The sequence below is a fragment of the Coenobita brevimanus genome, chromosome 55, assembly GCF_032717465.1.
Source record: "Coenobita brevimanus isolate Jiangsu-jjx chromosome 55, ASM3271746v2, whole genome shotgun sequence".
NCBI lineage: Eukaryota > Metazoa > Arthropoda > Malacostraca > Decapoda > Coenobitidae > Coenobita > Coenobita brevimanus.
This window is the reverse complement of record NC_137008.1, coordinates 49,040,870-49,066,807: the sequence shown is the minus strand read 5'-3', so window position 1 is coordinate 49,066,807 and position 25,938 is coordinate 49,040,870. Positions and strand designations below refer to the sequence as shown.

Below are 25,938 nucleotides of genomic sequence, written 5' to 3'. Positions count from 1 at the left end.
TTGGCCCCTCTCAGAATAGCCGTCTAGATCCGCCTGTGTCAAAAGCATCACTTGGGCTGAAAGTCACATGCCGCTTGTATCAATTTGTATCATTAAGAGACAGTTATAGTTTTTTTCTGATTAATTAGGAGGCTCCTAAGGTGTAATCCAGTCACCTACCTTTAACCCCATCAAGCTATATAACATCCTTTTAGCCTATTCTTGCTGCTGCCAGATAGTTTCATTCAGCTTAGAATAGATTTTTTAACTGGAGGGGTTAATACATTCTTCATAAACCCATTCAGTGTAGAAGACATTTTCTAAGCTGAATATAAAAGTCTGGTAGCAGCAAGAATAAACTCAGATGGGCGTCGTTTGGATTCAGGAGTCAAACACCACCCCCAAACTCCAGACTTAAATTTGTTTACCTTGTGTGGATTTTTGGAAACTGTTGAATCACTCTGTTTTCATTTTCAGTGCATACAAGGTCTGTCCAAAAAGAAGCTGAACTTTTTAAATAGTGCACCAACCAGCCGGCTTAGCATGATGGCAACAGGAGCACTGTGTATAGGCGGCATTGAGCTTCAGTCAAGCACTAGCAGCAGCATCCCACGTCGCTTAGTTATTGAGGTGTATGCACTTGAGTGAACGTGTGTTTAGTTCACTTGGCAATTCGTTATGAGTTGAACAATGAAGGATCTTGAAGAGCAATGTTTTTACATGAAATTCTGTTTCAGATTTGGGAAAAATTTTTACGGAGACTTTTCGTATGTTGTTTCAGGCTTGTAAGAAGGGTTGCTTGAGCTTGTACACAGTGTCACAAGTTATTCCAGCAGGTCATATTGGGAAGAACATCCACCAACAGTGATCCCAAATCTGGACAGCCTTCCACGTGAAGATGACTATGCAGAGAAAATGCATGCAGTGATCTGTGAAAATCGTCACCTGACTGTCCATGAAGTTTCCAAAGAAGCAGGCGTCTGTAAAAGTTTGTGTCACACAATTTTAACAGAAAATCTGAAGATCCCATCATGTTGCTGCAAAATTTGTGCCATGTCTGCTGACAGATGAGCAAAAAGAGAACTGTTTCACAGCCAGTCAGGGGCAGTTTGATTGTTCGAATGCTGATGAAAACTTTCTGAAACATGTCATAACAGGTGATGAAACATGGGTATAGAGTTACAATGTTGAAACAAAGAAGCAGTCATTGCAGTGGGTTGGAACATTGTCACTGCCACCAAAAACAGCACGTCAGAGTTGCAGAAATGTGAAGATGATGTTGATCGACTTTTTTTATCGGAAGAGCATTGTTCATCATGAGTTTGGTTCACACGGTCAGACATTCTATAAAGAGTTTTACTTTGATGTCCTGAAGTGTTTGAGGGAGGCAGTGTGAATGAATAGACCTGAGGCATGGGCAAATAAACCTGGATGCTGCACCAAGCCAGTGTACCTGCTCACACATCGCTCTTCATCCGTGACTGTGGCAAACCACAAGATGGCTATCATCCCCCAGTCACCCTACTCTCCGGATTTGGCCCATGTGGACCTTTTTTTGTTCATAAAATTGAAATCCACCCTGAAAGGTTACTAATTTCAGACGATAGAAGAGATAAAGAAAGTTCTCCAAGTGCACTAAACACACTCTCACTCAGGCTTGTGTAACTCAAACGACTAAGTGACATGGCGTGATGTGGCTAGTGTTAGACAAAATCTCAAACTCCCACCACACAGTGCTTCAATCGTGATCACACTACGCTAGCTAGTTGGTGCGCTATTTAAAATGTTTGGTTTCTTTTTGGACAGACCTTGTATTTATTCAATTTTGTCTCAAGTCATAAGAGTATATATAAATGAGTTAGCACAGTGTTGGAAATATTGTTATGTCCCACACTGCCACAGGCTCCAACAGCAGTAGCTCAGTATAGGAAGGATGTTGCCCAGTGAGTTGTTCTTCCTATGGTGATCATAGGTGTACAGCACACAAGATCAGCTCAGGCGTTGAATGTAAACAAGCTTCTCATGTTTGTTGTCTTTATTTTCCAAATAATTACAGTTAATGCTTTCCAACTTCATTGTTTTCACAAGTACTGGAGCCATACAATCTTCACCAACTGCACTGACACTGAACTACGCTCAAACTGAACTGAAATTGACTGAAACTGCTCAAGTTCCTTCTCCATTTTTAGTTAGCCTTGCATTTCTCTTGAAGCTTCTAGTTTACTCTAGCAACTACACTTACCAAATCAGAGACATCCAAAATATCCTTTTTTTTTTTTTCTTTTTTACACTGCATAGCGCTGAACTATTTAGCCTAAAGACTGAGAAAAAATTACATAATTTTACAAACAGTCAAAAACAGCACAAAATTTATTTATTTATTTATTTTTTTATGTGATCGACTCTGGGCATAGGCTTCACAGCCTGCTTTCAGGGCCCAGTAGTCCTCCTTTGTACCGCACACCTCTACATGCTGAATACATGCTAGGGCTGTCTATGGACTGGTGTATTGGTATTAGCGGGGATATTTTTACGACATGTCGATGGGTCTTCTGGTAGATCAGTAAAGTCTGATATTTATGAAATTCAAATCCTTAAACTGTTCCCTGCCCCAACGGGATTTGAACCCGGGTCCGTTAGGACTGCAGACCAACTCTCTACCGATTGAGCCACTGCCTCCCCCCAAATTTAATCAAGTCCTCCTTGGCCCAACACCACATATTCAAATAGCTTTACAAAATAACTTCACACACAAATAGAAGGGTAACTGGCAACTCTGACACATAGCTGAAAAAAAATATGAGAATCATCAAGATTTCTCCAGCACAATCTAACTAGCAATCCAGCTTCTTAACACTACCCTCTTCCTAGTCCTTTGTCATCCTGACAAAACTACATAATGTATACAAACATAATCCTTAATCCAAAATAATCATTTAATTGCACACAAAATAATCCTGCAACTTATCAGGTCTTCTCCTATGCTGCTTCCGATGATGTCCCTACTCCTCGACACAGCCCACTCCTCCTGGAAGGTCTTGGTCCTCTTCCTGATTCATTTCTTCCCTTGGGAAACTGTCACCATCTTCTTGTACTTCAGCTCAGGGGTCCTCCTCAACATCCTAGGCTGCAGGAGAGCTCAATTCCTTAGAGACATCCCAGCTGTACTGTACTGGCCCATGGTACAGTCATAGAGTTTATGTGTACCACCTTTTGGCGAAACTTCCTGCCTCCCCGAATCTGGTACATTTCGTCTGATAGGCGGTCCAACACAGTGTAAGGCCCGTCCAATGGGCTCTGCAGCTTCGATGATTGTCCTTTCTTCCACTGAGGATTGTGTAACCAAACTTTGTCACCATCCTTGAAGTTCACCTCACTTGTCTTGGCATCATACTTTCACTTCATCACTTCACCTGAAAACTTAAGGGCTCTTCGCACTTGATGATGTACCTAAGCCAGCCTGAAGATGCTTCGCATAGCTGGATGTGTCTGTAGGCAGCTCCTCACCAGGTGGTCTTTCCATCAACATGTCAACAGGTACAATCAACTCGTGGCCCAGCATCAGTTTTGCAGGGGTGTAGCTGGGTAGACTCATGGGATGCCGTGATATGCCATCAGGTAATTTCTGATCCCATTCCATTTGTCCTCTACACAGTACTCGGCCAGTTCTTGTCCAAGGGTCCGGTTGTATTTCTCCACCATCCCATCTGACTGTGGCCTTAGTGGGGTCGTCTTGGTCTTCTGGATCCTCAGTAACCTGCAGCACTTAAGGAACACAACAGCCTTGAAGTTTCTACCCTGGTCAAATGTAGTTCTTGTGGCATCCCAAAATGACTGAGGAGCCGGTCAACCAGCACCTGTGCAACAGTCACAGCCTCTTGATTGAGGACGGCATAGGCTTCTGGCAACTCTGTGAAGTAGTCCGTGGCAACACATATACAGTAATCTCTCATTTATCTGGACATAATAGAGCCAAAGGCATGTCCGGGCAGTAGCATCATCCACATAATTAACAATATTTCCCTACCAAACCCAGACCCTTCCTATACCCACCTCCAACCTATACCTAACCTATTTGTACAGTACCTATGCCTAATTTGGCAGTGTTTTCTGGTCATTCAGGCATATCTAGACATCAAAATACACTTAGGAATATCCAAAGAAATGGTAAACACCAAGAAAACCATGCAGAAAAAAACTGAAAACCCAAAACACCCTACCTAAACACTACTGTATATACAGTACCCCTCCTTATTTTGGCAGTGTTTTCCAGTCATTCTGCCAAAATTTGACATCAAAACATACATAGAATTATCCAAAATAATTTTCAACATCAAGAAAACCATGCAAAAAAAAAAGAAAAAAAAAAAGAAAAAAAAAAAAACTCCCTACCTAAATACTACTGTATATTCAGTACCCCTCTTGTTTTTGGCAATGTTTTCAGGTCATTCAGCCATATTGTGACATCAAAACATATACAGTAAACTTTCTTAAATTTGGTTTAACTGGGGGGAACCCCATGTCGAATTATTCAAAAATCCGAATTATCAGAGCATATGCCTGCCCCTGTCCCCAAAGCACACCCACATTCACTAAAACGTGGCTTTTTCATAAAAACATCGAACAGTACAGTACTGTACTGTACTGTACCCATGTCCCATACCACCTGCCAATGCCTGCCTCAGTTTTGTGTGGATGGTCGCTGTGATAAGAAGCGTTTATTTGCTTATTTCCTTGCTCCTTATTTCCTCTCAGAACTCTGAGCATGTGGTTCCAAACTAACTTTACTTAGGCCTAAGCATTCTGAAAGTGCTATAAACAAAAGAAAGGCATTGATTCCAAAAGAATATATAAAATTGTTGGACGAAGTGACATGTGGTGTAGGAAGTTAAATGCAAACGATCAGACAGATAGCTGTGATGAGTAGCATTTATTTGCTTATTTCCTTGCTCCTAATTTTCTCTCAGAACTCTGAACATGCGGTTCCAAACTAACTTTAGTTAGGCCTGAGCACTCTGAAAGTTCTATGAACAGAAGAAAAGCATTTATTCCAAAGGAATATGTGAAATTGTTAGACGAAGTGACGTGTGGTGTACGGGTTTAAATGCGGATGATCAGACAGATAAAATAAGTCGGATGTGTTTACGATGTGGATAGTTTCTTTATTGGAAAAAAAAAAGTTAATGATGAAGGAGCAGTAAAATTCATGTTTTTGCCTTAAGTGCAAGGAATGTGAAGAAGAAGAAAAAAAAAAGGCTTTGGGCCTGACGTTTTGTTATGAACTGACGGTCTTTGGTCGAGAAAATTCGGCACCTACGATATGTGAAGACACTACGTGTTGACTTAAATACTGTAGTTGGGTAGGATGATTATGTGAGTTTAGTTTTTGTGAATTATACTGTCATACAAATTATACTGCATGACTGACTTGTGTATTATGCACAATTACTGCATTCGTGTGTATTTGAGAAGTACACAATCACTCCATGTTCATAACTTTAGTATAGTTTTTTTCCTTTATTATTGATGAATAATAACTTTCAAAATAGTTTCACACTTCATTTTTTTTTTTTTTTTTTTTTTTTTTTTTTTTTTTTAATGAGGGCCCCGAAAGTAATTCTTGGCGAAATATGCCTGATGCTGGGCGGCCATTATTGACATGGTGGTTAGGTCAGAAGTTCTTGCTTGATTGGTAATGAGGACTTTCAAGAGGCTTAGTGGCAGTCCTTGGTGATTAAAATTTTATGGGGAGTACTAGGGAGCAAAACTAGTTGGTTTGGTTAGATAAGAATGCACTGATGTGTTCAGTCGGCGACATCGTATGTAAACACACTGTCTTGGGTGTCTTACGGCAGACATATTTGTAATAACCAATTTATAAATATATTTTTAACAAAAAATATGGGGCTTCTAGAACCTAACCCCCTATTTACATGTAAATGTATGTCACATTTAAGCGCGAAAGTGATTTTGCATTAGGTTCTGCTTAACCTATCTCGTGTTGTAGGAAAACTGTACTGTACTCCTGTTGCTTAAATCGGATTTGTATCCGAATTAAAATTGTTGTCCGGCGGCCCAAAAGATCCAATTTATCCGATATCCGAATTATATGGATCCAAAATAGAGAGGGTTTTCTGTATAGGATTATCCTAAATAAATTTTAGCACTAAGGGAACCATGAAAGAATGATAGGGTTACCTGCCGAAAAATACGCGATTGGAGTACAGTACTTACCACCCAGCGCATTGCTGAAAGGCTTCTTAACCTGCACACCTCCAGCAGGTGTAGAGTTGTCCCATGTGATCTAGTGGCAAACAGTAGTGCCTAACAAAAGTTGACAAACTCCTCCTCCTCCTCATCGTCAACCTACCGGAGGTGGCCGATGACTGGTGACGTGTGGTGTGGTGATGGAGGCCAACCCATCTTAGGAGACTCCAAAGAGAGCTGCAAACTTATGTCTAACGGAGACTTAAAGGCTGTTGATGTGTTGTGATTGCGGGAAATGAGCTGGTGGTTGCGGTGGTGGTGGTGAGAATGGGCTGGCACTCATGGGGGTTGCAGGCTTGAAGGAGTCAGTCCTGGTCTGGCAATAGGACCGATGATTCTGCCAGAGGATGACAGCGTGCCGCATTCACTGCAGCTTCATTGCCTGGTGGAGCAGCACCAACTCCCTGTCATGGTGTGGGTGCTCGGCATACATCAGCACCCGCTCCAGGTAACCACGGAGGACACTGAGACGAGGGATTGAAGGAGTTGCAGAGGGTTGCAAGTCAGGGTCCTCATCCTTGTCCTTGTTGGTCCTGCTGTCCTCTTTTGTGCTTACAGAGGCAGCAACGGTGATATTCTCATCAGACATGGTCTGATAAACCAGGATCACCGCCATTGCCGTCCAGCCAATCCCTCACGTCATCGACATCCACCTGTTCTCCTGCTGTTCAGAGGCGACTGTGGAAATCATCCACGTCAAACCCCTTAAAGTCATGCTTGGCTTTAACTCCCTGCAGGAGATGAGACCAACCGCTTTCTAGGGTTTTGACGGAGACTTCCATCCACACATTCGCCCAGTTGAACACTACAGACTTCAGGTCGTAACGTCAAAGATTCTGCAAGGTCTGCTCCCCATGTGTGTCCTTGACCGCATCCTCGTCCTCCAGCACCACCATCACCTTGTTCAGGAACCTCCAGCAGTAGTCTCTTGGCAGCCACGATAACACCCTGGTCCATTGGTTGAATCAGAGCAGTCGTATTAGGTGGCAGAAACATTCACCTAATCTGTCAAAAGCAACCAAATCTTTCTCAGACAGATGTGCAGGGGCATAGTCCAGGAGCAGGAGCATCTTCATCTGGTCACGAGCGATATCAAAGACCTCCGTTTGATAATGGATAACCTCCTTGATGAAATGTTCGTGGAACCAAACTCTAAAGCTCTTAACAGTAAGCCAGGCCCTCACAGAATGGTACCACACCACAGGCAGGCTTTCCATCAACCCACGGAGACAACGTGGTTGTTTTGCACGCCCAACAACAATGGGTTTGAGGCGGTACATCCCATTAACATTGGCACAGCACAAAACATTGGCACAGCACAAAACAGAGACACGTTGTTTGAACAACTTCCATCCAGGTACAGTCTCCCCTTTCCTTAGCTAGGGTGTTGGTGGGCAGTAGAACAGACCAGTTTCATCAGCATTATAGACTTGACCAAGGGCAAGGCCCTCGTCCTTAATCAGGCACTGCACTTTCTGGTGAAACAGGTCTACTTCCTTCGCTGCTGTGTCCAAGGCCTCGCCCTGTGCCTTATGGCCAGTAAGTCCATGGCGAAGCTTGAAGCGAAAGAGCTATCTCTCGGATGCCTTGAAGTCCTGCATGTTGTGCAGGTATGCAAACTCCTCGGCAGCAGCCTTCACCTTGGTCCCATGCACTAGCACACCAGCACCACGTTGCTGACGAAACCTCATCAGTGTCAACCGGTCGATAATGGCGTGCTGGGCCTGGGCCATTACCTTCCTGTCACCCCTATGTGTGCTTTCGGCAAAGTCCTGATCGTACTGCTTAAGCTCGTGTGACTTCTTGATATCAAACAGTGTTGAATGGGCTAGATCATATTCGCAAAGTATGCATCCTGTGGTCCAGCCCGCATCAACCTTGCCCAATAACCCACGTTTCTTCAAAGTCAGATCCTTCCTCTTCCTTTTTTCAGGTGGTAGTGGAGCTTTCACCACACACACAAGATGTACAGCAGAGAAGGGCCACAACTTGAAGAAGGTAGTGAACTACCACAAAAATGTAACTGCATTCACAGCCATTGTTGCAAGCGTTACCACTCATGAGGGAGACAAAGGCAGGTGCTGAGGTGCAGGCTTGTGTTCTCCGGCAAGTAGTACAGTGCTGCCATATCTCGCCCAACGGTTGCGTTCGAGCACAGAGGAAGCAAAACGTGGCAAACTGATATTGGCATATAAGGTTCACCTCCATTTGCCCAGGCAAGGGTTAGTATGTGATGGGATCAGGGGATGACCAGTACATCACCACCTCAGGCAGTGTATAACTTATGCAGCCTGCCAGGTGACTCTGACCATTCAGCGGACAGGAGCACGTGGTGGGAGGTTTTGCACTAATCCCGGAGGCTGGGGGACTCCCACCATTTGGTGTAGAGGCGAACGGGCGGTTTTACCATACATTTACTCATGGCATGTGGTCTGTGTTACACGCATGGTGGCCACTGGCACCCCTCAGCCAGGAACAATGCCCACCTCTTCCTTTCAAAAATAACCATGGGGTTTTCTCAAAAATATGCTGAATGTGTTTCCTAGGCAAAATTATATAGGTTATCCTTACCTAACCTAACCAAATGTAACCTATCCCATTAGAGCTGCTTGGCTTAGATGGCTGATTATGATATTGAAACAAATACCCATGCCAAATGGAAGTGTATTATACAGTACTGTACATACATACACACAGTACTATACTGTGTACAGTATTATCATATGCATTGGTACAGAAATTACTGTACTGATATTATAATCATATTGTGGGAAAGAAACTCACTCTCTCTCTCTCATTGTGTGTGTGTGTGTAATTCACCGGGTTCACCGGGTCGGTCAGGATCACTTGATGGTCGCGATCGTCAGCTTGTTACCCTCCCGGAAGGGAGCTGAGAGCTCATATAGTCCGATCTAAGGGCAAGGCTGTGACCTTCACACACGCACACACCCGTCCCCTTGCTCAAGGGGGACAGTAACCACCCACTTTGTCAGTGAAACTTTTCGCAACCTGAGCGAGGCGCGAACGCCCGTCCACCAGTTGGGAAGCGAGAACGTTACCACTGCACCAGCAAGCGGTGTGTGTGTGTGTGTGTGTGTGTGTGTGTGTGTGTGTGTCTGTCTGTCTGTCTGTCTGTCTCCCAGTGGCCATGCAACGTTCGACGTTCAGTAGAAAGGTGGACGGCCATTGTCACCGAACATGTACTTGAGGCTTGTGGTCTGTGTAGGATGGTGGTGGTGGTTGGGCAAGACTTAGCTCAGTGGCCACACGACATTCGACACTCGGTAGAGAGGCAGATGGCCACTGTGACCGAACATATACTCATGGCTTGCGGTCTGTGTTACAATCTCAGTGGCAGTTTCGAAAGAGTTAGCCAGGTGGCCTCGTGATACTAGACGTTCGGTGGGGATGCGTACGGATGTTTTGACACCCCTTGTGGGTTACAGTCATATTGCTCAGGTGCTGGAGGTTCACTGGGAGTGATTGGACGAGCACGCGACTTTGACCATTCAGTACAGGAGTGTACAGACATTTTATCTGTGGTTGTGGGTTATGGACTACTTCCCGCTCATGGCTCGAGCCTATTGGCCATGATACCAAATATTTGGACATGTTGGCTGGCCGGCTGAAGTTCTCGGGCACTTATACATCTGGATAATAGTAAGTAAATTCGGACAGTGGTTTAATAGAGCCAAGGTCCAGCGTCCAGATACTGAACACGTCCGGATAACTGAGGGACTATTGTATACCGGTTTCCTCTTTCAGTGAGTGGCAAAGGTCCAGTGATGTCCACCATGACCCCTCCTATCGGTGCACCCACTTGGTACAGCTGAAGAGGGGTGCAACCACATTTCTTGGGTCCCTTCTTGGCACAGCATACATCACAGGCTCAAAACCACTCTTCAGCATCCTGTTGCATTCCAGTCCAGTAGAACCTCTGTCATAGCCGACTTAGCATTTTCTTCACTCGCAGGTGCCCACTATTGATCTGCTTATGAAACTTATCCAAGATCCCAGACCTCATTTTCTTCGGAAACACCAGTTGCCAATACTTGCTGAGTCCATCGGGTATCTCCTGCTGATGCTCCAGTAGTCCGTGGTTCAGTCGAAGAAGGTCCCACTGACTCAAGTAGCTCTTGGTCGCAAAGCTGAACCTGGAAACTTCTTCTTAAGATGGTCACACTGTACTCTGCAGCAGCCATTCTAGTGCTGGTTGTATATCTGCATCCTCTTCCGATTTTCTTCATCTGACACTCACCCTGTCACTACAGTACAGCAACATTTCATGCAAAGATTCCCATTCCTACTACACTACTTGCCATCTTTCTCATTTGGACAGTTATAGCCGAAGTATCCCACCTCACCACATTTCAAACACCCATTTGTTGCATTCATGGAATTCTTTGCTCTGTTTTGTTCTTGCTTCTTCCACTTGTAACAATTCTTCTTCTTGCATCCAGGCTTCTCACGGAACCAGCAACCTCCTGTGATCTTCTGTTCTCTCTTCCACTTGTTTGTTACTATCTACTTTCCAGTATCCTGGCTTCCCATAATACCAGCAACTTCCTCTGATCGTTCCCCATTCCCTCTTCCACTTGTGGTAGTCCTTTTTCCTGTATCCTGGCTTTTCACAGTATCAGCAACTTCCTTCAGATTTTTCTGTCATGTACCTGCACCTTTCTTGCTTTGAATCCTGCACTATGACCTGTCTGAAAAGTGGATGTACTGGACCTGATGTTGGACTCAAATTATAGAGTCCTGGCTGGTGCTTCTTGTGTGCTTCTGGGTTGTGCCTTGTTCACTTGCACTTTTAGCTCCGCACTATCAAGAGCATTGATGAACTGGCCCCTCAGATGAATAGCCAAGAGGTTAGTTGCTGCTCCAGGGTATGCCTTGTATGCTATACTCTCCAGGTCATGAGCAAACTGCTGTAGGAATTTTCTTTGATCCCGTACATGGCTCTGAAATCTTGTTCTGTGAACCTCAGTCAGGTACATGGTCCCATATCTGCATTCCAGTACTTTTGCTAAGGACTGATAACTTTTCCTCTCCTTTACTGACATTTGACCCAGAATTTCCGTTGCATCATTCTTGAGGCTACTAGCAAGCTGCACTGCTCTCTGCCTATCATCCCAACCATCCTGATCAGCAAGTAACTCAAACTGCACACAGAAAGCTTCCTAAGATTCTCTACCATCAAATTCCTGAGGTTTCTTTTTAATTGGCCCCCCATTATAGCCATGCACTTCTCTGGTTTGGGACCTAAAAACTGCTGCATTCTGATTATTCAACCCTGTAATACTACCTTTAGGTGCTTGGGATTCATCAAGATCCACCATACACTGTCAATTTTTTTCCATATGCTCCCTGTACACTAACCTGAGGCTCAGCAGGGGAGTATTTCTTTGCAGCCTCGATTATCTCACAAATTATCTTCAAATGGCTGTCTGCATGCTTCAACTGGTTTTGGTCTTGGTGTTGGTTGAAGAGCTGTCACAGACAGGAAGTCTGATGTAAACCTGCCAGTGGCTCAGGTGGAGAACTTGTTATTCACAGGTGACAAAGTTCTCCCAATCTGTGAAGGAAGACACACATGTGGCGAAAGGTGCAATGGCATAGTTGTTGATCCAAGCCCATCCCTCAAAGGAGGTTAGGGAGGGAGAAGTCGGTGACACCCAGGGCAGCCAGTCGATCCCAGAGAATGGTGTGAAGGGAGTGGAACCATGGGCAGTGGAGCAAGAAGTGGGCCACTCCTCCTGGTTACCGCACCACTGACAGTAGAGGTCGAGGAGTAGCTGCAGGCGATGAAGGTGAGACGCCAAACCCACATGACCTATACGCAGGCAGGTGAGAGCCATGTCCAAGACTCAGGAGGCAGATCGGGCCCAAGGGTGGTCAGAAGAGTCCAAGTGGCACAAACCCAGCAATGTGGTGGGGAGGGCGGTGCGAAGGACGTCGTCCCAGGCCAGCTTGCATTTTGTGGCTAAGAGCCGTTGGTATGTGAGCTCTGGTAAAGGGAGAGGTTCTTTATCAGGTAACGACAGGGCCAACCGTGCTGCAGTATTCAAAATATCATTGCCCCTGATGCCAACATGCAATGGGATCCATTGAATTTTCAGGGTCCAGCCATTCCAAAGAAGTCAATCCACAGTGCCCTGGATGTTGTTGATGAGATATTATGCTGAGTGGGGTTGTGGGGAGGTGATGAGATGATGAGCCACCATGTAGTTAGTGTACAAGACTGCCATCCTGGGTGACGAGCATGACAACAAAAGGTGCAGTGTCTTGGAGATTGCAAAGATTTCAGCTGTGAGGACATCATGGGAGCCATCCAGGTGCCATGTCTGACAGGCAGAGAGATCCTCAGTAAAAATGGGAGTGGCTGTGGCTGCTGGTTTATATGGACGGGAGCCGTCCGTGAAAATTGCCATGTGCCCCATATAGGTGGTGTCAGCCATGCGCTGAAAGAGTAAAGGAGCTAGGTGGCCATATCGAATCTTGTGGAAGGATTCTGGATGATCCATGGATATCACAGATGATAGGCCCTGCTATGGGGGGAGAGGGGACACCAACTTCACAGGTTGGCAGTCAGGAGGAGGGAGGCCCAGTGAGTGATAAGCCATGAGAGAGGCTGCCATGACTTGATGGGCCAAGAAGGATGATCTGGTGAGACACCTGCCTTTGAGTGGAGCTCAGGGAGTGGGTGGTCAGATGAAGAGCTCTGAATGGTGAAGAAGCGCCATCATATGAGCTTCAATCTGCTGTGCTGGAGGGGGAGAAGTCCCCCCTCCGCATGGAGGGACAAGGCTGGAGAAGAGCAGAAGGCCTCCAGAGCAATACAGAGAGCTGTGTTCTGGACGGTATCCAGCGTCCGCAGCTGGGTGGCAGATGCCGAGCCATATATTGAGCAGCCATAATTGATCCTGCCCAAAATGGTCAGTCAATAGTAATTCAAGAGGAGGTCTCTACTGGCCTACCAGTGATACTTCTCATGATGGCAAGCCTCTTTTTGCAGGACATCCTTAGGTATTTGGTGTGACTCCTTCAAGCAAGAATAGGCCCATCCAGCCGAAGGCCTAGCAGTATGTGCTCACGGACAACAGGCACTGTGGCATAGTGGAGACTGATCACTGGAGACGATGGCATGCGACAGAGCATGAAATTCATTACCGCACTCTTCTGGACATTGATGGTGAGACCCTATTCATGAGCCCAGGCCTCAAAAGTAGATGCAGCTAACTGAAGATGTTGCTGAGCCTCCTCAAAGCAGGTACTCCCGCACACGACGGTCACATCGTCAGCGTACACTAGGAAGGTAACATGGGTGACCTGAGGGAGATTTGACATTAAGACACTGAATAAAAGGGGGCTGAGAACGGACCCTTCGTGGAACCCCCTGCCGGACTGGGCTGGGATCTGATAGAGCACCACCCACTGACACCACAAAGTTGTGCCGTCAGAGGTAATCCCACATCCACAAGAAGGGAGGACCAGAGACCTGCAGGCAGAAGAGGCGGTACAGGATGCCATCGTGGGGGGCAGAGTCAGTGGCCCCCTTCAGGTCTATGAAGAGGGCGATCATGAAGAACTGCTGGCAATATGTGTCATGCACCAGATGTTCTAGATTACACAGGACATCCAGGGTGCCCCAGCAAGGCCTAAAGCCACTCTGTGCCTCAGAGAGAAGATTGCTGGACTAACCACCAGGAGAGCCGACGAGCTACCATATTCTCCCATAGCTTCCCCATGCAGGACAGAAGCATGATGGGTCGATATGAAGATGGGCAGGTCAGGTCCCTTCCTGGTTTGGGAAAAGGTAGCAATATCCCATGCTTCCATATTCCTGGGAATTTCCCAGCATTTCACCTAAAATTAAAGATGGACAGAAGGGTGTTGGGTAAGCCAGAGGGCATATGCAGGAGAGACCCATTAGCCACCATGTCCGGGGTCAGCTGCACTGCCAGAGTGGAGGGAGGACAAGGCATCCTGAAGGTCCTTGCCAGTGACAGGACAATGAAGATCAAATCAAGAGTGAGGGGACAATATGCTCCTTTGGATGGCAGTAGAAAACTAGGGTGCTGATGGAAGGGGCAGGGGAATGCTGACCCAAAGAATGATGCCAATATCTAAGCCTTAGAGAGGTTATCTAGCCAGTCCACACCATCTTGATGCAGTGGGTAGGAGTACGTCATTGGTTCACCCACCATGGCCCGTAAAAATATCCAGGCACGGGAGCAGGTGGTAAAGGAGAGGTTAGAGCAGAAAGAGGACCAGGCTTCTCACTTGGCAGCCTTGATTTTGCACCTGGATTTCACATTAATCTTCCTGTAATGGTCTCTCAGGGCTTGGGTGGGATGCTGGCTCCAGACTCACCAGGTATTGCGGCGGGCCTTGACTGCCGCGGAACATGTGTCCCACCACCACGGTACCCGAGAGTGGCTGATGTAGCAGTGGGCAGACTGATCAAACACTTGGCAGCCAGCCTCCACCAGTATGTTTGAGAAGTCCTCAGCAGTTAAGTTCCGAGGGCCCCAGTGACCAGGGAAGCATACAGAGACGGCAGAGGTAAACTCTGACCTTCTGTTGCTCTGAATCCACCAGCAAGGGTGGCTTGTCTGTGAGGACTTGGGTGACAAAGCTGGATAGTTGATGAACACTGGGAGGTGGTCACTACCCACGTATGGTCCCAAGGGCCTCAGAATGACAAAAAGTAGTGTTGCCCAAGCAAATGTCCATCACTGAGGCACTACCACTGTAAGTGCTGAAACAAGTGTGGAGACCAGGAGGAGCGAGAAGACTGTAGCTTGGAGACTCCAGGAGCACCTGGAAGAGAGAGGAGCCCATGTTGTTGGGGTTACTGGCCATGTCTGGGTCCCAGTGGCAATGATGGGCATTGAAATCCCCAATTATTAATGAAGGGGTTTGGCATCTGGCTCAGGTAGTGGAGGAACTCATCACTGGTAACATCCTGGCAAGGGTTGTAGCCATGGAGAATGGACACCTATCCTGATGTGAGGGCCACCTTTATAGCCAAGACCTCCATACAGCCTGTAGGACATGGTGTGAGGGCCAGATGCACACTTTGCAGATCCTCTTGAACTGCCAACAACAGGCCTCCACCCTGCCCCTGAGGGCAGTCACACCTGTATGTCAAATAACTCCCCAGGTGGAGTTGCAGGTGAGGGTGGAGCCACATCTCGGTGACTGCCACTACACTAGGGTGATACTCCTCCAATAGCACCTTAAAATCCTTGGTCTTCTGGAGTAAGGACCATGCATTCTAAAGCAGGACACTGAAGGGTCTCAGGCCTGGCATGGTAGCAGTAAGGAGAGTACCCTGGGCCAGAGGTGGGAGCAGATAACTATGAATGACAGCCCCTGTTGATGCAGTTGCAGAGCCTTTGAGAGGAGACCAAAGAAGGTTGGCACAAGTTCAGAAGCAGGAGAGGAGATGGCCAGGCTGGATAGATGAAGGTTGGGAGCTGGGGAAGAGACCTGCAATGGATGAGCGGCTGGTTGGCAGTGGAGAGGCGATGGCTGGGCATATTGACCTGGAGGGATTCTTGCAGAGGCCAGGACTGCCATATTGTCACCATCACAGGCCACTTCTGGGATAAAGGGGCCACGAGATTTGGCCTGGCGTGAAGTACTTTGGGGTCGAGGCCGACCCGACTTGGAGCAAGGAGCCTTATTAAACACTGTGCCAGCAGGGGAGGTGGGGTTGGTAGACACTCGCACTGGCATGTCAACCTGGTTGGTGTAGCCCTCCTGGCCCAGGTCCTCCAGTGGGGCTAGAGTGGTTATGGATAGCGACACTATCCGCATAACTGACACCATCTCTCACCTTCGGGGCCTTGAGGGGCAATGTGGTCAGTGGTGTGGGATGCCAAGCCAAGGGCTGAAGTAGATGAAGCCACTTAATGACGTCTTGGGTGGTTGATGTACCCCTGCGTAGCCCATCATGGGTCTCGCTTGCCTCCCTATAGACTGGACAATGCTTGGACACTGCACTGTGTCCTCTTCCATACATGTAGCACCTGGGGCTGCAGGTTCAGGGCAGTCCCTCACCAGATTTGAAAGGGTGATAGCCACTGCATATTGAACATCAGGTCATTTTACGACATGTGATCTTAGTGTGCCCATACTGGTGGCAGTTGAAACATTGGAGCAGACTTGGAGTAAGCACACTCACCTGGTAAAGGATGTACCCATAGAACACCTTGGATGGGAGGGGTCCATGGTACACAGGATATACCCACTGAAAACTGGGGGGCATCAGGGGCAGTAAAGAGCACAGGTATCCTGGGGGCCTCCAGCAACATCGATGAGCCTTTGTCAAAAGGGCGGAGGCCAGGCAACACATCGTTCATGTTCACATCCAAGGAGAGTGGCCCAATTTTACCATAATGGAGATCCACTGCAGCACCAAGGGCCCAAACATGGCAGCATGAGACTTCCCAATCTCCAAGCTTCTCCAAGGACTCCATAGGGTTAGGCAGTTCGTGCAGATCTCCAGGGTTGATCTTCACTGAAAGTGAAGAGCCATTTCCGAACAACTTGGTCCCACCTTCCATGCAGTATTTTGCAAAGTGGGATCTGTTGATGGCATCCGACACCCGCTTGTGATTGTTGAAAATCCTCGGCCCCTGCACAGAACTGATGAGAAAGCATGCAGGCTCCATTATTGGTTACTACCCCTCTGTGGCCACGTCTGCCAGGGCTGCAAGTGGTGCAGACACCCTCAGGGACTTGCCTGACGGCTGAGCCACTACATCCTCCCCCAGGGCTGTCTCACATGTGGTGCGCTTGCCTGCTTGCCGGTTGGTGCCCACATCAGTAACATCCATGTCCGCTGCCACACCACCACTATCCTCCTCCTCGGAGTTCATTCCGTCTCGTGCAGCCAGGACGACACACTAGCTGCTGAGGACAAGTCACACGCCTTAAACTTGACAAAGCTTGACAAAGCACGCTGGGCACTGAGAGTACGTCTGTATGGGATGGCAGTCAGCCCTGGAATCCCTTCAGCTGGTCATCTGCATGCTGTCTACACTCCATCACATTATTGCCTACCTCACACTTCTGCTGCTGTTGCTCAGCATAAACTTCTTTCTTCAACTGTTGTTGTTCTTCCTTCATTTTCCCCATGAAAGCATCTAGCTCTCCTTGCATCCTCAGTTGTAACTCCTTTCGTTGCTCCTGTAATGCCTCTAGCTGTTCACTTTGTGCTTGTAATAATTGTTCTTTGATTTTGTTTCCGAGCACTTTCTTTTCATCACTTTGGGCTTGTAGTTGTACACTTTGTGCTTGTAATTGTTCATTGAGTTCTTTCTGTCCTTCATTCTGTGCTTGTAATTGTATACTTTGTGTCTGCAATTGTTCTTTGAGTTCTTTGTGTCCTTCATTATGTGTTTGTACACTTTATGCCTGTAAAAACTTCATAATTGCAGCCAGTAGTGCCTCCTCTTGTCTAGCATGGCCTCATGTCTGTACAGCTTCTGCCTTCATGTCGAAGGATAGTCTCACTGCAGCACTTTTTTTTTTTTTTTTTTTTTTTTTTTTTTTTTTTTTTTCTCCTAATGATCTACACTCCTGACACCATTGTTACGTCCCCATCCCACACTGTCACAGGCTTCAACAGCAGTAGTTCAGTATAGGAAGGACATTGCCCAGTGAGTTGTTCTTCCTGTGGTCAGCCTTTTGGTGTACAGCACACAAGATCAGCTCAGGCATTGATTGTAAACAAGCCTTTCATGTTTGTCTTTATTTTCCAAATAATTACACTTAATGCTTGCCAACTTCACCATTTTCACAAGTACTGGAGCTATACAATCTTCACTAACTGCACTGACACTGAACTACATTCAAACTGAACTGAAACTGACTGAAACTGCTCTAGTCCCTTCCCCATCCTTATATAGCCATGCATTACTCTTGAAGCTTTTAGTTTACTCTAGCAACCTACAGTTACCAAATCAGAGACATGCAAAATATCCCCCCCCCTTTTTTTTTTTTTTTTTTTTTTTTTTTTTTTTACTGCATAACACTAAATTATTTAACATACAAACTGGGATGAAAGTATATAATTTGACAAACAGTTACATAAATTAAAACATTATAGAGAAAAAGAGCACAAAATTAAATGCATAACTTTACAAAGTAACTCCACTCAGATAGCAGGCTAAATGGCAACTATGACGTAGCAGAAAAAAATTACAAGAATTTTCCAGTACAGTCTAACTAGCAATCCAGCTTCTTAACAATATCATTGTACATATTTATTAACAGTTTGGAGTACCTCATTATAAATACCTGATTCTTATTTGGGGGATGTTGTCTGATAGAGGAGCATAAATGAGTCTCAGGAAAACATTCATAACATCTTTACCATAATACTATATACAGTAGTCCCTCATTTATCCGGATACTCAGTATCCAGACATGTTCATTATCTGGATGCTGGACCTTGGCTGTATTAAACCATTATCCAAATTTACATGCTATTATCTAGACATAGAAGTCCCCGAGAACTTCGGCCTGCCAGCCGACACGTTCAAACATTCAGTATCATGGCCGCTGGGCTCTAGCCGTGAGCTGGAAGTAGTCCATAACCCACAACCAAAGCTAAAATGTCTGTCCTCCCCTGTGGTGAAGGGTCAAAGCCACGCACTCGTCCAATCACTCCCAGTGAACCTCCAGCACCTGAGTAATACAACTGTAACCTGCAAGTAGTGTCAAAACGTCCGTACGCATCCTCACCGAATGTCCAATATCAGACGGCCACTGGGCTAAGTCTTTCCCAACATCCACCACCATTGAACACAGACCACAAACCACAAGTACATGCTCGGTGACAGAGGCCGTATGCCTGTTGGCAGAAGGGGGAGAATCCTGCCCACAGCCTCGTTTCTCCCCACTCCCTTCCCTCCTCCATACCCTCCAGGCTCCCCCCCTTACTCCCTTAGTCCCTACCCTCCTCCGTGGTGATAACACTGGCTTGTGAGTTTTCAAATTTTTTTGCGATTTATTCGACTGCTATTGGTCATATCGAAATTCCCCAACAGCCACCACCATTGACACAAGCCACGAGTACATGCTCGGTGACAGCAGCCATCCGCCTGTTGTCAGAAGGGGGAGAATCCTGCCCACAACCTCGTTTCTCCCCCTCCCCCTCCCTTCCCTCCTCCATACCCTCCCGGCTCCCCCCCCCTCATTCCTATAGTCCCTACCCTCCTCTGTTGATAACACTGCCTTGTGAGTTTTCAAAGTTTTTTGCGATTTATTCGACTACTATTGGACATATTGAAATTCTGCAAAATCCTCAAGAAAGCTTATTAAATTCTGCATCTAGACATATGCTTAACTCTTGGAAAGTTGTGCCAAATTTTGCACTGGGATGGTGAGAAGTTGTATGAAGGTAAGGTTTACTCCTGAACACTTTATTCTCACTGCATTTCTGTAATTTTACATATCAGTTTTATGTGTTGTTATTACTGGTAGCCTGTTTTGTAGTATAAACACCAGCGAAGATGATGGTATACCATTTATACAAATATAACCAATGTCCAGTGGCATATTTGGCTGTGGAATTTTTTTTGAGTCCCGGGAGGAATCAGTCGTCACAGATAACTGATTTTCAAATCATCTTCAGTTTTTTTGTGGATTTTGTTAGTTATTCATTCTTTTCTTGATGTTTAGCATTAATATGGATAATCCTATGTATGTTTTGATGTCTCAATATGGCAGCATGACTGGAAAACAGTGCCAAAATTAGGAGGGGTACTGTACATACCGTAATGTATAGGTCGGGTGTTTTTTGGTTTTCATTGTTTTTTTTCATGGTTTTCTTGGTGTTTAGCACTACTTTGGATATTCCTATGTGTGTTTTGATGTCTAAATATGGGAGATTGACCTGAAAACAGTGCCAAAATTGGGAGGGGTACTGTGCATACAATGTTATATAGGTAGGGCATTTCTTAGTTTTCAATGTTTTTATTTTTGCATGGTTTTCTTAGTGTTGAAAATTATTTTGGATAATCCTATGGATGTTTTGATGTAAAAATATGGCAGAATGACTTGAAAACTGCCAAAATAAGGAGGAGTACTGTACATACAGTAGTGTATAGGTAGGGTGTTTTTTGGTTTTCAGTGTTTTTTCTGCATGGTTTTCTTGGTGTTTAGCATTACTTTGGATATTCCATTGTGTGTTTTGATGTCTAAATATGCCTGAATGACCAGAAAACACTGCCAGATTAAGCATAGGTACTGTACAAATAGGTTAGGTACTGTATGGGTTGGAGATTGGGCATAGGTAGGGTCTGTGTATGGTAGGGGTTCTGAGGCTGGAGGGTGAAGAGTCAGACACTGCACCATCACTGTTAGCAGAAACCAGCTCAGGTGCACGATAATGATGTTTCTGAGCCGAAAAATGTGCTATAATGGCAGGAGTGCAGATTTTCATTGTGCATTGATAAAGGAAAATGCTGTAATGAAGTGTGCAATAACCAAGGGATCACTGTATAAGAATCAATGTTATGGGAGATACAGAGCTTATGGCAAAAGCAGCAAATGGTTGACACCCTCCCCAGGGTCACCCTTAATAACCCCTCATGCATGCCCTAACCACTTCAAACAGGCCATAAATGTACCAAGTAATGATAAAGACTGAGAAACCCACTGTAGTGTAACTCACATGAAGTAGAGAGGTAGACTGGCTTGGCGTGAGGGTAGCTCTGGGGCTGATAGAGCTGCACCTTGGTGTGGTCATCTTGCCATGCCATCTTTCATTCTTGATGCTGCTGCTAGTCTCGCCTTGACTGAGAGCCCTCACAGTCAGTTGCAGACACCACTGACACATCATCATCATCATCATCATTATCATCATCATCAGCAGCAGCACTTCCAGTATCCATACCCTGCTGTTGATTCCCTTGTGGAAGCAACTTGTTAAGTAGGAAAAAGTAGTGAGTGATTCAAGTTTATGCTTATCTGTTCACTTTCTGTATGGAGACTTTTTTATGATATTGCACAACTTTTTGTTTGCAATGACTTCAGCTGTCTTCTTTAGTGATGTCTCATGAAGCGTGACTTTTTAAAGGTTTTGACAGAAGACAAGATTGTGTTCAGAATATTCAAGATCACCTACATGATCACTGACTCCCAATGGAAGGGGGTGCAAGGAACTGCATGGTGGAATGAAGAGGTGAGACAGCCTGTGGCACAAAAGAAGAAAGCATATAATGAATGGATGAGAAGTAGGGGCATGGAAGAAGTTAAGAGGTAGAAGAGAGAGGTATATGCAGAAAGGAAGAGAGAGGTGAAAAAATTAGTAAGAGAGAGTAAGAAGAGAGTGGATGAGGAATTTGGAAGGAATTTGAGTGTAAAGTGGAGGGATTGAAAGAAAATGTTCTGGAAAGAGGTGAAGAGAGTAAGACAGGGTGGCAGTGAAGTTAGTAGGGGAGTGAAAGATAAGAATGGTAGATTACTAGTGAAGAAGGGAGAAAAAGTGAGCAGATGAAGAGAACACTTCAAGGAATTGTTGAACATAGAGACTGAAGTAATGCGAGTATAAGTGGCTGGGGAATGGCTGGGAGAAGGAGGGAGATGAGAAGACAGGAAGAAATCAGTAGGATAGAAGTTGTGGAGCAATGAATAAAGTTAAACTGGGGAAAGCCCCAGGAATTGAGGGAGTGTGTGGTGAAATGCTGAAGCATGGGTCGAGATAGTAGTAGAATGGATGTGGAAGATGTGCAGATTGGCCTGGGAGGAAGGTAGAGTCCTGGAAGATTGGAAGTCAGGTATAATTATTCCCTTGTACAAAGGAAAAGGGGGAAAAAGAAGTGTGTGGTAATCATAGGGGCATTTGTCTTCTTAATGTAATAGGAAAAGTGTATGGAAGGATACTCACTGACAGAGTTAGAGAAAGAACAGAGGAATTAGTTGGAGAAGAACAGGGAGCCTTTAGGAAGGGAAGAGGTTGTAGATCAGATATTCATTCTTTGATCTTTAGTGGAAAAGTTTCTAGAGGAGGGAAATAAGTTGTATGCGGCCTTCATGGATTTGGAGAAAGCATATGACAGGGTGGATAGACAAGGATTGTGGAAAGTATTAAGAGTATATGGAGTAGATGGGAAGTTGTTGAATGCTGTGAAGAGTATGTATGATGGTGCTAAGGCTGCAGTGCGTGTGGATGGTGAACTGAGTGAATTTTTCTCTTTGAAGGCTGGGTTGAAACAGGGATGTGTCATGTCTCCATGGTTGTTCAATCTGTACATGGATGGGGTAATAAAAGAGACACAAGGTAGGGCAGTGGATGTTGGAGTGGCCCTAGTGAGAGATGGTAGTGTTTGGAAACTCCCTGTACTATTGTTTGCAGATGATAGTGTGGTGTTAAGTGAAGATGAAGTGGAGCTGTAAGGCTTGGTGGATGAGTTTGGAAGAGTGTGTAAGAAGCGGAATATAAAGGTGTAGGGAAGAGTAAAGTGATTGTCTTTGAGAGAGGTGAAGTCAGTGAATGTACAGTGAGGTTGGATGGTGAGGAAATGGAAAATGTGAGTACGTTTAAGTACTTGGGGAGTGTGATGAGTAAGGATGGAAGTTTGGAGGGTGAAGTGCTTGAAAGGGTACAACAAGGAAGAAAAGTTGCTGGTTCCTTGAAAGCAGTGAAAAAGTTACATGATAATATTGTGATACCAACTCTAATGTATGGAAGTGAAGCTTGGACGTTGTTGGAAGGACACAAGATTGAGAGCAATGGAAATGGTTATTTAAGAGAAGCCTGTGTAGTCACATGGAGAGACAGGCTGACAAATGAGGATATAAAGGAGCGTTGTGGTGTAGATGTGGATGTGATAGGAAGCATTAGGAGGAACACACTGAGGTGGTTTGGCCATGTGGAGAGGATGGAGGGTGAGAGACTGATGAGGAGAGTGTATGTGAGTGAGGTGGAAGGTGGGAGAGGGAGGGGGAGGCCGAGGATGAGATGGAGGGATGGAGTGTAGAGGTATATGAGAGAGGGGGGTGTGAGTTGGGAGCAGGGCAGTGTAATGGCGGGGGACAGGGCGACGTGGAGGCAATTTGTTTGTGACCACCCCATTCGGGATTAAGGCGTCTGGCAATAGATAGATAGATAGATGACTTCATTTTCACTTTCACGTGGAGGTGATGCCCTGGCTAGTTGAAGGGTGTGTTTGGCCTCAAATCGTTCCATCATAGCCTCCAGAGTTGTCAGCTAAGTGTCTACCTTTTTGGTAACCTCCAAGATCACGTATACGGTCACTGACTCCCAACTGGCAGCCTTCCAGCAGCTGCAACTGCTTTGTATATAAGTGTGTCTGGATACTGAATCATGTTGTCAGCTGGAGGTGTACAAACATGTGGGAAAAGTGTCCACCAGGCATGATTAACCCTTCCACTGCAGCTAAGGTGGCAAAAGTGAAGCCCTTGTTGCAGCAGTCCACTCAAAAGTTTCCCATTTTCTGTTCACTAATTTTCATATTAATACACAAGAAAAAAAAATGCACAAGAAAGCTAAACCTATCTCTTTGCCTATGAGCACTTCAGTGAATGTCTAGATGTTCCTACTTTGTCGTAGAGATAAGTGGAAGCAGCATCATTTTTGGTGTTTTTGTGCGTTGCTGTAGCTGTCCGTCGTCTTCAAAGACCCCCACCATCTCCCACCACCCTTCACTTCACCACCAAACACCACTATACGCATCACTTGGGTTTGCACTATAGTGTATGTGTCACTTAGCATCTCAGTATCATTATTTTACAGGCATTATAAAACACAGTCACTACTCGTTTTACGTTGATTCGGTTTACAATAATTCGCTACAGTGGTAATAGAAAAGTTCCACCCCAAAATTCAATTTACAATAAATTTCCTGCTATAACGATTTTGCCATTAGAAAGTGCCAGGCACACGCAAGGTGACCGTCGCTCTTCTCAGGCAAGATGGTGGCCCCAGCGTGCAGCGCATTGTTATGGTTCAGGTCCCGCCACCCCTTCAAAGCCCTGTCTTTTCAACTTGTTCATGTCTGCCCCCCTGTTATCGTCACCTCTCAGCCAAACATCATACTACAGTACTGTGGATTTGTGTGCCCAGTGGTAAGGTCAGTGCCAGTGTAGGCCCCAGTGCTTTGGTTGGTGCAGGTATGGGCCGGATTCCCCTCCCTCTAACCTGTTCCTGTCTGACTCAGAGGCTGACCACTAGTGCCTGTAAGCACAGGCTGTCCCCCAGCCTCGGGGGGAACGACTTGGACCAACATAGGAAGGAATGAAGGTGGATTGTCATTTATGGTTCAGTCTTGGTTAGGCGACTTTGGGAAGTTGAGTTGACGTAACCCCCCTTTTATAATGTGTTTCAACCTCCTGAGTTACGATAAAATCAGTATACGATAAAGTATGACCTGACGTAACCCCATCATGAAACGAGTAGTGACTGTAAACAGTGTTATATTGAACAGTGAAAAACTAGTCAGTAATAGTAAATAATGCTTCTCAACAAAATATATTTATATAGCTTACACCAGACACTTTCATTTTCCAAATATTTTATTCACTTACAGTTAGTTTCTTTCACTTATTTACCTTTTATGAGTCACTTCTAGAAGTTGATGAATGTGTGAAAGTCATGTTAGCAATCTCCCAGACATAGGCCAACCTGTGACTCTGGGCACCATGTTGTCACTTTCCTACATACTTGTTCATGCCAATTAGTGTTCATGCAGACATAACAGGAAGCTAAAAAATGAACTAGCAACCCAAAGCATGAATGGATGAATACAAAAAGTTCTTGGGGCAGAATACAGGGCGCAACTTTTGAAACAGAATTGTGGATTTTAAAAGGATTGACACAGTCTGTCGATAGGTCCATTCAGAAGGAATGTAGCAGTTAAGGGGTTAATAGTCATTCCACTTAGTTTGCCCCATGAATAAAAGAAACTCAGGAGCTTTTCTAGGGTTAAATATTTTCCAAAAATTGGTGACACTGATCAGATCAGCAAAATATCACTGGTAGCAGCACACAACATTTTCCACTTCACTTTCATTACTCGCACTTGTATAATGTCCACCACTGTTAGAATCAGCAGACACAGTGTCAGGCTCGTCTATGTCCAGGCCTTGTAATTTGTCACTGAGATTTCCCTAAGCTCTTGTGAGAGGTTTTTTGAACACAAAGATGGTCATATAACTTTTGTTGACATTTTTTTTTTTTTTTACAGTTGCAACAGCTTCCTTATCAAGTGGCTGAATCAAGGGGATTGTCCTGGGTGGTGGTGGTGTGGGGGGGGGAGGAGTAAAAACATGATATAGATGCAAGGACGCCTGTCCCCAAGGATGGTTGACTTTCAGGCGTGTATTGTCACCCAAAAGCAAAATTTTGAAGGGAATTTTTTATGTCATCCATCCCTTTTTATTATGGTACCAGTGAATGCCTTATTACTCCATGTGCCACAGGTTGTTGAAGCAACAAGGATGCTTAGCTTCAGTATTTTTAAAGCATGGGATGACCCTGCAGAGGTGGATGCTTGCATGTGGTTGATGGTTCTGTTTACCCAAACATACTGGGGTTGATCAACAACAACACTCCATCATCCAGCATTTTAAATTGTCCAGTGTCCCCTTCCCCTCATATACTGTAGATAGGATAATCAAGGGATCACTGTAAGGAAAAGACCAGCACATGGC

The 25,938-nt window shown here is 45.4% G+C and overlaps 1 protein-coding gene across 1 annotated transcript in view; it reads left to right on the top strand.

Moving 5' to 3' along the window:
* The window catches only part of Plc21C (Phospholipase C at 21C), a 739,135-nt gene that overhangs the window by 634,665 nt on the left and 78,532 nt on the right, over positions 1-25,938 (top strand). The window lies entirely within an intron of this gene.